We start from the raw sequence: 14347 nt of genomic DNA, 5'->3' as shown, positions 1-14347 counted from the left end.
GGGCTCAGTCCCCAGCTCTCCTCTTCTCCTCCTGTTTGATTCCTCTGAAGAATCCAGCCATGCTCTGGGCCTAATGGCCACACTCTGGGTGATGACTCTGGACCCCTGTCTTCATCTTCCCACACCTTTCACATCTCCTTGCCAGTGTCTCAGAAGCACCTGGAGTCCAACACACCCAAACCAAATCCAGCATCTTGCCCAGCCCCCTAAAACGTGGCACCCTCTTGCTCTCCACATGGGGCCATTCTTCCCTTGAGAGCTCACACTACAATTCTGATTGCTACCCTCAGCTCCCTGGTGGTTAGGGCCTGTTCACCTCTTGACTGTACCTCTTCCCTCATCCACCTTCCTGCTACTCCATCCAAGTCTTTTTTTTTTTTTTTTTCATAAAGTGTTTCAGGGCTAGCCAAATAGCTCAACAGATTAAAGCACCTGCAAGCAGGCTCAGGGGCCGGGGGTTCGATCACTGGGCCTGCTGTGCCAGCCCCACCCCCAGGGTGCGCTGAGACAGCAAATGAGACTGGGTGTGATGGTGCACATCTATAATCCCAGCTCTTGGGAGGTGGAGGATCACTATGAGTCTGATCTAGTAGTGAGACCCCGAACACCCTATAGACCCTCCCCTAAAATACAAAAAAAAAAAAAAAAAAACCACCAGGGTTTCACGACACAGTTCAGACTCATAGTGATCCTCCCTCCTGTGTCAGCCTACCTAGTGCTAGGATTGCAGGCATGCACCACCATGCCTGGTTGCAGGGCCAGCACTCCAGGTTCCAGGGCTGGCACAGTATGCAGTCTGGGGGTTGAACTTGGGACCTTGTACTTGCCAGGCAGGTGCTTATACCACCAAGCTATCTCCCCAGCTCTCCACCCAAGTTTTTTATTCTTTCCCCCTCTGCACTGTGGCATCTTTCTTCAGTCCTTCCTTCCTGTCCTCTTCGCAGCCCAATCTCAAAACCCCTTCCAGTGTGCTCTTTCTGAAATATAACATGATGGAGACCACACACACCCAAGCTCTCCATTTGCTTCCGGGGATCATCAGACTGAAGCCAGGAGGGCCGGTGCCTGCTGCTCCAGCTCTGTGCTGGCTCTGAGCAGTTGCTCCAGGGTGGGTGCAGTGCCATCTCTCTGCACCTTGGCCTGAGCGCTTGCCCTTGCTGTTTCCCCTTTGCTCACCCCAGGGGTTCTACACGTGCGTCAAGTCTCCATGTGCCATTCTATGAACTTTCTGGGCCTGCCCTAACAAAGCATGATAGCAGGGTGGCTTGGCCCAGAGGAATTTATGGTCTCTCTGTTCTGAGATGGAGGTGTCTGCAGGGAGAGTTCCTTGTGGGGGTCACAGCATGAGGGCATCTGTTCCACGCCTCTCTCCATGCCTCTGTGATCCTCAATCTTTGGCTTGTACTGGTGCTCTGTCTTGAACACCTTCTCTGTGTGACTCTCACTGGACCCAAATTTCCCCCATTCTTAAGGGACATGAATCATATTGGATCAGAACCCAGCCTGACAGCTTCATCTTAACATGACCATCAGCAAAGATGCTCTTTCCAAGGTCAACTTTACAGATACTGAGGGTTCCAATTTCAGTATCTTTTAGAGAGATACAATTAGACCCCTATGGGCCATCATCCTATCCACTACCCTTTTCTCTCTGACATCACTCTATGTCCACACTTTGCTGTAAGAACTCTTCACCCCATAATTAACAAGCCACACTGAGATGACCAGGACACAAGGAGGTAATGGAGACCCACCAGCCGTCTGATCTGCAGAGGCACTGAACCACCCCTGGGCCAAAGATGAAAGGACAAGAATAAAGAACCACGGTCACCCCAAAGTTGGAGGTCTGATAGAGCCCTTCATCCCACAGTATGCCAAGGTGACCAAAAGCTATACTCTTGGGGTTAGACGAAGACAGCAATGATGGGGCCTCCTGACCTGCAGGCCACCATTGCAGTTAGAGCTGCTTTTATGCTAAGCAGAGAAGTGTGGGGGAAGACAACAAAGCCCTAGCACTGGCTTCTGAGAGGAAGTACACTGACCTCCTCCTCACATGGCATATGTATTGCGCACATTCTCACACTCAGGTCAGCCACCTTCCTCCTTCACTCTCTCCCACTAATGGTGGATTTGTAAAATACCTGTGCATCCCACAGAGGTGGAGGTGGGGAGAGCAAGAGAGGGCAGTACAAGACAGGCACAACATCTTTAGACCACCAACATCACAAATTTTAAATCCAAACCCAGGCCAGGTGTGGTGGCATGTACCTGTAATCCCAGTACTCAGGAGGCTGAGGCAAGAGGATCGTTGTGAGTTCGCGACCACCCTGGGCTACATAGTGAGCTCAAGGCCAGCCTGAGCTGCATAGTGAGACCTTGTCTCGAAAAAGACAAAAATAAATAAATAAATAAATCCAAACCCCATAATAGTGGCATAAATACACTGAGGTCTTTTTTCAGGGGAGGGAAGTAAGCGGGAAATTCTTAAGGTTTTTGACTCAATCCTTTTAAAATGCACATTCTAAGAGTATGTCATTTTTATTAAAACCATATATAATAAAACTTCTTCATTTCTCTAACATCCGATTAAGTTGTTTCCTTGTATTGTCTTTTTTCTTTTTTAAGCTTTCAGTTTTTGGCTCCATTTATTTATTTATTCATTTATTCAATTCATTCATCAACAGGAGGTATTATGATACCCTTGGAGAAGACTTTATGGCTCAGCATCCAAGGAACGTGAAACCCTGGAAGCACCCGCACTCTCCTACTGTCACCTTCCAGCAGCGCCCAGGCAGCAAGCCCCAGCTCCAACACGGTGTCTATGACCTGGGCAAGAACCCTTTCCTTCCATCAGTAACCTAGTCCAATGCTGGCCTCCTCATCAGAAGGCAAAGGGATAACAAGCAAGATGGCAAGAGGGCAACTGACAACATGGTGGTGCTGGTGGGCCCTGCAGGCCTCAAAAGGGCCTCCAAAATCAGTTGTTTTTGAAAACTTGGACAAGTCCTTTTATAGAGTACCTGTGGTGGCTGTTTGAGAATGGAGAAACAAGGGGGGCGGTGGAGGAGGGGAGACACAGTGCAGCCAGGTTGCTGGCTCGTGGAACAGGAAGCAGCGGTATTTCTCAAAGACCCTGGTCCAGTCCAGAGTCTCCCCTCTCTGCTGCTGGGGGTGAGGCATACCTCTGTGCCCAACAGGCAAACGAGACTCAGGGTGTGAGCCTTGGGCAGAGGAGTGATGGATAGAAAGGTGAGCTTTCCTGGGTCCCTAACATTGCAGACCCTGAGGTAAAGGTAGTATATTTGGGACAAAAAAAAGCTATTTAAAAAGTGTGGCTAAAAACCTGATATGTGAAATGAATTTTGCACTATTGCAGCTAAAAAAAAAAAAAAAGACAGAATTAATATTAAAGCCCACATACAAGGAAGTACCCATTCATCAGCAAAGCCTTGTGGCGTTTGAGAATGGGGAGGCAACGAAGGGAATGTGTGTGGTGTGGCAGAGCTGCGCACAGGTGGAGAGCTGCACGAGGGCCCAGGAGGAAGCCATCTCTTCAGCCACACCTGGAGGGACTTGCCCACTGGCTCTACTAAAGTTCTCAGCTGCTAACATCAGGCCCCTCTATGTAGGGAATCAAGCTTGCCTGCGGATAATTACAGAGTGAAACTCTTAGCAAATAGACAGCACTGGGTTCCTTCACACTCTTCCTTGGGTTGTTAAGCAAAGCCTTAACTTGTTAAGGAGGTCTGGGAGACCATCAGTACAACGCCTTCGAGACAACTTGGGTGCAACTACCTGGCACAGGCCAATGTGGGCCAATTAGTTCTACATGTCCTTCCCCAGACCACACTAGTCCTCACCAGGTGTCCACACTGGGTGCTCCCCCCCACCTCTTTGGGCCTCCTTTGTGAAAGTAATAAATGAGTAGTACAGTGTTATTTTTGGCGTCTCCTTCAGCATCTCTGTTGTCTTAGTTTCCTACTGCGGCTATGAACTTAAAGCCACACAGACCGTCTCTCCTCCAGCTCTGTAGGTAAGAAATTTAAAACAGAACACTTAACTGGGGATGAGATGGCTGCACTCCTCCTGAGGAAGGCAGGAGACTGCGCCCTCGCCTCTCCCAGCCTCTGGAGGCGGCCCAAGTTCCAGGGCCCTTCTCCCTTCCAAAGACATCAGACTGAGTCCTCACCATGCCATCTCTTTCACAGTTTCTTTTTCCAGTTCTTTTTCCATTTCCCCAGAGTCCTTATGATTCCAAATAATCCAGGATTGTCCTTGATCATCAACTAATTAATGACCTTAATGCCATGCAGTTATAATTCTCCTTTGCCATTCAGCTGATTCCATTCACAGGCTGAGGGTTGGAATACAAACAATGTTGGCCATGCATTGGGAGTTATTCTGACCAACCCACCAGTCACAGCATAGTGTATTTCTGTAACAATCAGCTTCACTCCTGTCTCACACCTTTAACTTCCCTGAGTTCCAACAGATGAGTACTGTGTATGTGCATCAGAAATGCTTGGGCTCCAGGGCAATCTCACATTGGGAAAGGTGAAAAGGGAGAGAGAGCATAGACATCTATTAAACACCTAATATATGCTAGCTACTATGTCACACACATACAAAAGCTGGTCATAACACACAGGACCCTGGGGACTAGGAATGGATCACTATATTTACAGGAGAAAATGAAGACCCAGGCATTTAATTAAATGTGTATTCCATGGAAGGGTCAGACACCAAGTCCACGCACATAGAACAAATCATGTGCTAACTTTAACCTGAGTCCTTCCCCAGCCTGCAGCCTGTTGGCTATGCACATTCATGATGCTGTCTCAAAATGCAAATGTAACAATAAGGGCTGTCCTTTATGCTAAGTATAGTTTTTCCTTCCTGTATTTTTGGTTTTAAAGCTACTTTTAGCTTAGAGAATTCTGGGCATGGGAAACAAGGATTGTCGGTGTCCAGGATCACAGACCTGGGCTGGAATCGCCCTCTGCTGCTTGCACCAGCCTTGCTCTGAAGCCCTGGGCTGACTTACCAACTGAGGGCTGGAGGTGGAGCACTCAAAGCTCTTTGGAAGAAATGCACAGTGCCTGCTGGGGGCCTGATTCACAGCTGATGCCTGTTTTCTCATTCCATCTTTGCAATGCCACCCAGTCACCTGGCATGTGCATGGCTCCTGTGTTCCGATTTCCCACTTTCCTCCTCCCACTCTCCCCTGGCCCGCTGAGCAGCTCCACCCAAGGTGCTGTCAGTCAGAACCTCCCAGTCAGTCTCTGCACAGCTGCCCCAGTATGCTCTGCTCCTGTGCCCTTTGTTTCTGTTCATGATATTCACCTTCAGCCCAGTCACTGGGCAGCAGAAGACTCACTAGAGTCTTCTTGGGTTCTTTTTCCTCCACAGCTTAGTTACTGGGTTTGGTGATCCTGTCCCCCATGCTCACACCACTCTACCAGCACTGGTTCTCACATTACCCAGGAAACCCATTTGTTGTCGTGGCCTTCGCCCCCAGTGTCTCTGCCCTGGCTTTACATCATTTCTCAAAGCCTTTAATGGCTTCCATATACCTCAAGACCACACCCTTAGCCTCATTTTCAAAAAGCTTTCCTCCCTTGGTGCAGTACATTCAAACTATCATAGACCCACTGTTTGCCCCTCATTCCTCATGGCTTCCTAATTCCAGGCATTTGTATCTTCTCTTCCTTGCACCTAAATGGCTGGATGTCTTGGACCAACATGTCCAGAAGAATCCCTTCCCTGGTCCCAGCATCGTGCAAGCAAATGTCACCCCTAACCAGTATTTTCTGTGCTTATCTGAGCTTAAAGGAGCCAACTGACTGCTTATCTTAGTAGGTGACATTCTTAGGTCTTGAATATAAAGTTAGATCATTATGACACCACTCCAAATTGAGCTCTCCGTGCTTCATCTGAAATCCAAGCATGTAAGCTGGCTTTTAGTTATACATTTGAAGAGCATAAGGTCTCTTACCATGAGTCTTATCTGACCCTTGTCTGTCCCCGCGAGGATGGCCCTCTGTATGTGAGGAACAGGCAGCAGCACCAGCCACAGCCCAGTGAGGAAAATGCCAGTTGGCCCTGACTGCATGACAGATAGTTGGGGCAGAGCAGCCCTAAGCATCCCGCATGCTCCCACCCCACCTGGGAGTCCTGCTCTTCAGGAATGCACAGGTACAGAAACAAGAGGAGCAACTCCCAGCTCTGCTGCAGAGCAGGAAAAGCGAGTCCTAATGGGCTGGCAAACCCTGTGCTTTCTCCCACCTCCATGAGCGCACAGGTTCCATGTGTACATCTTAGTGACCACTCCATGACTGCGTGGTTTTGCAGACCAGTGCTGTGCCTCACCTCTCAGACAGCTGAGGACAGAGCATTCAGGTCTCTTTCTGACAAGAAATTCCAGCCTTCAGCCTCTTGTGTGGGTTTCTCTGTCTTCCCTCTGAAAGCCATGTAGCAGAGCCATTTCTTACCCTGCCCTCAACTCAGGGAATAGAATGAATTCTATTCTAACTCCAGACTTTTGTACCTTCTCTTCCTTCCATCTAGATGGCTGGGGATGAAGGCTCCCTCTGTCTTGAGAACTCACTAGAAGGTAGCAGTAGAAATTTTGACTTGTGAAGCCTGTGTCCGTAAACTAAATCCAAAAATTTAAGATAAAATAAAACCATTTTTATCACTTCCTTGTGTTTTTCTGTTATTTCTTTCCTACTGTACATTGAATTCTACCCCTGTTTTTGATGCCCCCTCCTTCCCTGCAGACCAACCTGTTCATTTCTTTTAAAACATAGACAATCACGATGGATTTGAACCAGCACATGAGTAAAATGCCTTCCATCCTCTCATTTATTCTAGGAGTGATTTGCCCAGGAACTTAGTTTTACTTCAAACTCTGTTATTCGGTCCAGTTCAGTTGTCACTGATTTTCCTGACTTAAACTACCTTACAAAACAATTAAGACAGTCTGAGATCCTATGCGCCTTGCTTTTGGAATCATTAGTATCATCACAAGAATTTTCAGACTTCTCCATGTGTGCCTTGTAAGGAACTAGTTTCTCTTCATTCTCATGAGTGGCAGTGTTTGTCCTGGGATCAGATCGTTTCCCAGGAACATGTGTCTGGTGCCAACAACATCTCTCCTTCGTGTGCAGCTCCCCTCTGCTGTTGCATCTGTCACATGCCCATCTTTGGGGGAAGGATGACAAATTGGTGTTTTCTGGAAACATTCTAAACACTGCAGAAGAGAAGACCAAACACTATGTGACCCTCTGGATAAACATTAACAGGATGCTCCTATAGACTTCCAAAAGTTCTTCTCATTTTGCAGCTTAAGTGGAGAATGCCCATGCAGTATGGTTAACATGAGGACAAGCTGTCCACAGACGTCATGACACCCTAAAAATGAAGATGCATCAGTTGCAGAGTCATCTAGAAGGGAAAGACCAAAACCTCTGAACTTCCAGACAGTACCAAAGGAAAAGTGACAGGCTTGGATGCTGCCCTGGATACCTTGCAGCTAAGAAAAGAAAAGCAGGGCTGTTGGGAGCCTTGCTTGCTACCTAGTGGATGAGGCACAGGTGAGTGATGAAGTTTCTGAAGGAACAGTGAGCAATCAGGGGGTGAGACAGGGACTGAGGGAAGGGGAAGAGGAGGGAACAGTCAAAGTGGGAGTGCAGGTGGGACATCCATTTCTGAATAAAAGATCACCCATAAATGTGTTGACTTAAAACAACATACATACACACATACACACACACAACACACACTGTGGTATCACAAGCTGTGTGGGTCAAGGGTTCAGAATCTATGCAGCCCATTGGCTCTGGATCTAGGTATCCTATGAGGTTGCAGTGAGGTGTCTGCAGGAATTTCAGCTAATGGAAGACTTGGTTGGGTTCTCGAACTCCCAGAGTTTGAAGGGCCTCAGGTCTTTTCTGGCTGTTGGCCAGTGGTCACAGTTCTGTGTCACACAAGAGTCTCCGCAGTTCTCCTCAGGTGCCTTTAGGACACCAGAGCTGACTTCTTTCCTAGAAAGTGATTCAAAAGCAAAGATGTGGAGAGAGTTGCAGGTGTCAGACATTGCGCACCATCGCTTTTGCCTTCTTCTCTTCATTAGACATGAATCATGAATTCAGCCACACCCTCCTTAGGGCATAGTCCCAAAGAATGTGAGCATAGTTTACACTGCTACAGAATAGCTGTAGGACAGGGAATGGAGTCATGGCAGGGATTTTGTCAACTACATTACTTGGTCATAAAAACAGCTTTACATACACCACACAGGTGGTTTCAAATAGCTGTGTCAAGTAAGCCACTCTTCAGATAGACCGATGTGGTTCCAGCCTCCACAGCCTCTGTCTAGGCATCAGAGCAGCCCATAATTGCCTCATATCCAGGTTCTTGGAGGCAGTGCGAGTGACCCAAGGTGAAGACCTTGCTGTTCAGCATTGTTTAGGGGCTGCAGCCGAGCTCACTGCCTTTGACTGCCCACTAGGCTGCTCCCTGTAGGAGTGAGGCTGTGTGGCACAATTTGCATATTTCCCCCATATACTAAATTAATATCATTTAGAAGCAAGAGATAGCTTTGTCACTCCTAAGGCTGCCTCACTCCATCTCAGATAAAAATAAGCAAATCTGCTTTTAGAAGCTTTGTATACTTTCTCCCCTCTGACAGCCTTCAAGTGGCAGCGTATGATTTGGTCCCCAAGACATACAAAGTGTTTTAATTAAAGGTTGTCTAAAAATACAGAATGTCTCCACAACCACATCTGCCATTAACTCTTCTGACATCCTGGTGGCAGTAAGTCCCAGAAAATTCCTTGCATATTACACAGAACCCAAGTGTGCCTCACTGTTGCCTGTCTGCTCCGACTGAGACGCCAGACACGGCTGCCGTTAGTGACCATGATAATTACAGGCACTACAGGGCCCACTGCAATTTGTTCTTACAACTTGCGAAACAAGCACAGAGATTTTGTGGCATTTTGTGGAATGGCTTTACTTAAACATTCGGTAAGAAGTATTGACATTAAGTGTCCACTGAACAGACACGAGGATGGGCTTTTCTTCCCAGTTGATTACTGTCTCTTCCTGTAACCTTGAGCAGTTCAACTAAAACAAGCTTAGGTATCAGACACAGCTCTAGGTCCTTTAACTTATGTAATTTATATTAACAAGCATTTATTTACTTATTTTATCTTTTTGTATTTGGTACAGGGTCTCATTAGGCAGCTCGGAAGCATAGTGATCCTCCTATTTTCAGCCTCTCCAGTGCTGGGATTACAGTCTTGTGCCACCATGCTCAATCTCAGTGGCTGGCTCAGCAAGCCCGGGGGCAGAGCTGGCATGGCATGTGGCCCCATTGAACCCAGGTCCCTGCACTTGCCTAATCGGGCAAGCTATCTTGCTGGCCCTCATGTTAACAAGCTTTTAAAGTAGATAATATTGTTACCCAAATACTGTTGATGAGAGAAACTGAGGCACAGAGAGGTTTGGTGGTTAGCCCAATATCACTCAGCTGGCAAAGGACAGAGGCAGCAGTATGATTCACTGGGACAGGACTCTTCTTCTTACATCTTCCACCCAAAATTCTTCCCTGCAAAGGAAGTGCCGCCATCCACACTCCTGGGGCCACTGCAGTAGCATAGGAGTACCAGTCTTTAATACTCAAAGGCCCCACACCCAAGAACCTACATGCTCTTTCTTTACTGAGGTCACCCAGAGATAAATATTTCACTCATTCATCAGAGCCTGGAGAGTGAACTGAGAAGCATATGGATTACTGAGAGGGAATCCATGACAAAGGAGAGTGAGACTGCCCCTCCCAGAGGACTGTGTGCTGGCCAGCGTGATGCAGAAAAGGCCAGTGTCCACAGAACAGGGCCCTGAGCAGGGGAGTGAGCAGGTTGATGGGAGAAGAGAGAGGTGCCATGGAGAATTGGGGAGCAAATCTGTTGTGCGGGAACAGTGGTTATCCATGCAGGATGAAGAGAAGAGAATTCTCAAGCAGTGTTGTTACCTATGTTCTCCACCTTCCTCCAAGCCCCTCCTTGAATATTTTCCCAGAAACTAAGGAAATACTGGGACTGTTTTTAATTATCTTATCCTTCAGACTTCCAATTCATTTCACTGATACTCTGCAAAGATGGGGCTACCCAGGGCCCCAGTTATTGTTAGACTATGCATATGTCATACCTTGGCATCCATAGACTCTCAGCCCTGGTATTCCACAGTTCCAGGCTCGTGTTATTAAGTGGTGGTGTTTGTGCTGAGCTCTTTTCACACTGAGAACAGATCTCACCAACAGCATAAGGAATAATCCAGAAGACAGCAAGCAGGATAGATGAACAAGACCTGCTAGAATTCAGGGTGCCCCTGCACTTCTAAAGCTCACCTATATTCAATGGGTGTCTCTTAAACTTAGTGAGGGCCCTCTACAGATTGTGGGACTCCTCTATACCTGCTAGGGACCTCTTATGTTTTGGAAGGGCCCCCTATACATTGTAGGAATGCCCTATATTTGACGAGTGTCTCTTGCACTTGGAGGGTGTTAGCTACATTTGCTTGGACTCCCCTACATTTGTAGGCCTCCCCTACAAATTTTGTCTCTTATACTTGTAAGACTCCCCTGTACTTGGTGGGGGTTCCCCACCTTCGGGGCACTTCCTTATACTTAGTTTCATTCCCCTATACTTGATGGGCTCATCTACACTTACTGAGATGCTGCTACATTTGGGGGGCTCCTTACACTTGGTGGGGCTTTCCTCCACTTGTGGCAATCCAGCAAGCCCACCTGGGTCCAGAACCAATTTGTTCTCCACATCTCCTCTTATTATCAATCTACATCTTACATTGCTAGGCCAAAAGAGGATGACTGTTTATCAGAATCCTCCTGCCATAAGGCCATGCCACTTACAAGACACAAAAGCACATACTTACCTTTAAAATACCTGGGGAGAGCTGGGCAAGGGAACTTGTGTTCTTCTCTTGCTCAGGAAGGAGTGGATGGGCTCTGTTACTCCCCAGGCAAATGCTTTGCACCTGCCCCCATCTCCCTTGACTTGCAAACCCCTTCAACTTGCTTCCGAGCAGGTCCCCTGGGCACCACCATCAGTAACCCCACAAGTGTGGAGTCCTCACCTCCTGAAGTCCCTGTGCCCACTTCAGCACCAGCAGCAGCCACCCTCCATGTTGGGGTGGGCCTTGCCACCTGCCCAGTGGCTGGGACCCTCGTCCTGGCTGTGCCTTTCCCACCTGCCAGGCCTCTGCAGCCCGCTTCATTCTCAGCCCTCGCTGACATTTCAGTACCTGCTGTCCCTGGGCAGCAGTTTCAGTGCACACAGCTTCTTCACCATCCAAAATGTCACAGCATTGCTTGGAGCTTAAATGTCCTTAATTACACACTTCAACTCTCCACTTTAATATCTTAAAGAGTATTCCTACTCTGGATGTCTAATACTGAGCGTGTGATCGGCCCTTCAAACGTGGTTCTCTGCCAATATTACCATCCCCATTAAATGCGAAAAATAAGAATGATTATAGCAAACACTCACTCTGCTTCCCGCATCCCCAGCCCTGTGCTACACGCATTGCAAGCAACTTGTATAAATCTCTTACTTTGCACAAGAACTCTAAGGAATGGTACTTTTTTGCCTCTACATTACAAATAAATGAAGAAGGAACTGAGAAGCGAGGCTATTTCCCAGAGGCACTCAGTTTGCAAATCTTTCCGCAGTCAACATGGTTGTAAGCTTGAACCAGGGGGACATCGCTGGCACCTCCCCATCACACCCCGCCACATGCCATGCATCACCCAGCTCTATTCACATTTGTTTCTAAACAGGTGCTGATTCTCCCCACCCTCCTATCTGAATAGGTACCTATTTCAGCTTCATTCTTTCTTGCTGGGTTACCTACAATGGCCTGTCTGTATTCCTCTATCACCTCCTGTCCATTTCTAGCATTTTCTCTATTGCAGTCAAATGATCCTTTTAAAATGTTAATCTGATCACATAAACTCTTAATCTCTTCCATGGCTCTTAGAATGAGGACCAAGTTCCCAATGATGGCCTCAGGGCTTCTCAGGGTCCACCTCTCTCCCTTCTGGCTCACTGGTGTGACTTGCATACACTGTGTCCCTACTTGTTCTGTGGGCCCCAGCCACATTGTACATCCAATTACAATGATCACCTTTCTACTGCCTTCCTCTCCCCATGCTCTTCCATTTGCCCAGAATGGTCCTTACCCCTCACCCTATCTAGTAAACACCTACTTATTCATCAGATCTCAGATTCTATTTGTTGTATCAGGGAAAACTCTAGGCTCCAGAATGATGTGCACTTTTCTTCAAAGAACCAATCATATCAAATAATTATATAGACATTTGTTTTCCTATTTGGTTGACATTGTTCTTTTCATTGGTGACAAGTTCCTTGAAGGCACCAGCCACATCTGTTTTGTTCACCATTGCACCTTCTTTTAGCCAGCCACAAGGCCGGGAGAATAATTAGCCCTTGATCATGTCTGTTGGGTGGATGAATGACTATGTGAGGGGATGGATGGATGGATGGATGGATGGATGGATGGATGGATGGATAGACGGGTGGATGAATGGATGGATGGATGGGTGGGTGGATAGATGGACAGATGGATGGGTGGATGGAAAATGGATGGATGGATGAATGGGTGGATAGAAGGATAAAGAATGAAGCATCTATCTTCCTTTGCCTTCCACATTCACTTGAAAGATGACCCTTTTTTCCCCTTTGTACACTGAGCCAAGCCTTTGGTATATTGTAGAGCTGTTAAGCACCAAAAGTCAAGTGATTCCTATAAGCCTAAAAAGAAGTCAAATGCCAGACTCATGATAACAATGAATAAAACTAAGTAGAAAACAGCTATTTTAATGAGAAAAAAGATAAAATAACAATGGAACAGTTTCAAGACAGGTTAGTTTGACAGTTATAATAATTAATACATTGCATATTGTTGTCTTCCTAGTAATTATTCAGAGGACAAGATGGAGATATGATATCATGTCTAAACAATATTAGTACAAACCTTTCCTCTCAATGAGGAGAAAGTAGTTATATATCTATCCTAATTATCATATATATATTTTTTCACAACAAAACCATCCTTTATTTATATCCCCCTTTTTGTTTTGTTTTGTTTTGTCAGAGATGAGTATTCTATTACTGTCACAGAAGCTGTATTAGGAGAAGTCTTTAAAGGACATTTTCATACTCGATACCAGTTCAAATATTGTAGGTACTTGAGTTCAGCAAAATAACCCAATATAGCCCAATAGTCCATAATAGTGGGTTATCAGCACAACCGGTAATTGTCTGAAGTTGTTCACATGAGCCTTTTACAGCTCAGCATATTGCTACAGCTTTACTTTTATACCTTGTGGCTACACTTTTCTGCTGTATGGTTAAGACCAAGTTAAAGCAAGACCTATATAACTAAGAATGTAACTTTTGCCATCAGACAAGTTTAGTCAAATCCCTCAGGATTAACCCTGGAACCATGTACAGCACCCTGTGGGTCTTTTGTCAGTGTCAGCCATCTGGATGAGTCACGGCCATTGCTTGACCATTTTGCTCTCTGTGAAAGTCTGAGAGAATTTTTCTCTCTAGCTGACTCTCCTTAGGCACACTATACATCGTCGATCATTTTCTTGTGTAGCCCCATAATCTCCTTAATCAGAAAATTTGAAAATGAAAAAAAAAGATAATATAGCAACCATCGTTAATTAGCTATCCCTGTTTTGAAAACTTGTAACATATGTATTGTTGTATGTTACCCTGTTTCTGCCATTTTTCTACTTGTTTTTGCTTGTTTTCACTCTTTAAAAGAAAAAAAATTTTCAAAAGCATATATAAAATCTCATTCATTAAAAATGTATCATTGCCATCAATTTTGATGATAAAGAACATCAATCTAAACATTTTACCAAGATCTATGGGAATGATGTATCATTTTTATTTCAGAATAAAAACAATTTAATTGATATCAATTTGAATATTAGGAAATAAATTCTCTATTTCAAAAAAAAAAAAAAAAGAAAACAGAGTTATGATCACTGCAGGAAACAGCACAAAAAGCACTAGCCTGATGCCTGCCACGTTGCTTCTGTCACACCTTAGCCACGTGACCTGAAAGAAATCTCTCTGACTTCCTATGTCTCCTAATGTTCCTTTAAAAAAGAAAACAGTGGAGACACAATACTATCCTCATGTCTCCAAATTCCTGCTTCCTCATTAATATTTCAGGGTATCTCACTCTGAGTTGTTCTCATAGAAGAGTTTGTACCAAATACAAAAAA

This window comes from Octodon degus, unplaced genomic scaffold (genome assembly GCF_000260255.1).
Source record: "Octodon degus isolate 3935 unplaced genomic scaffold, OctDeg1.0 scaffold00002, whole genome shotgun sequence".
NCBI classification, from domain to species: Eukaryota; Metazoa; Chordata; class Mammalia; order Rodentia; family Octodontidae; genus Octodon; species Octodon degus.
This window is presented reverse-complemented; position numbering follows the sequence as displayed.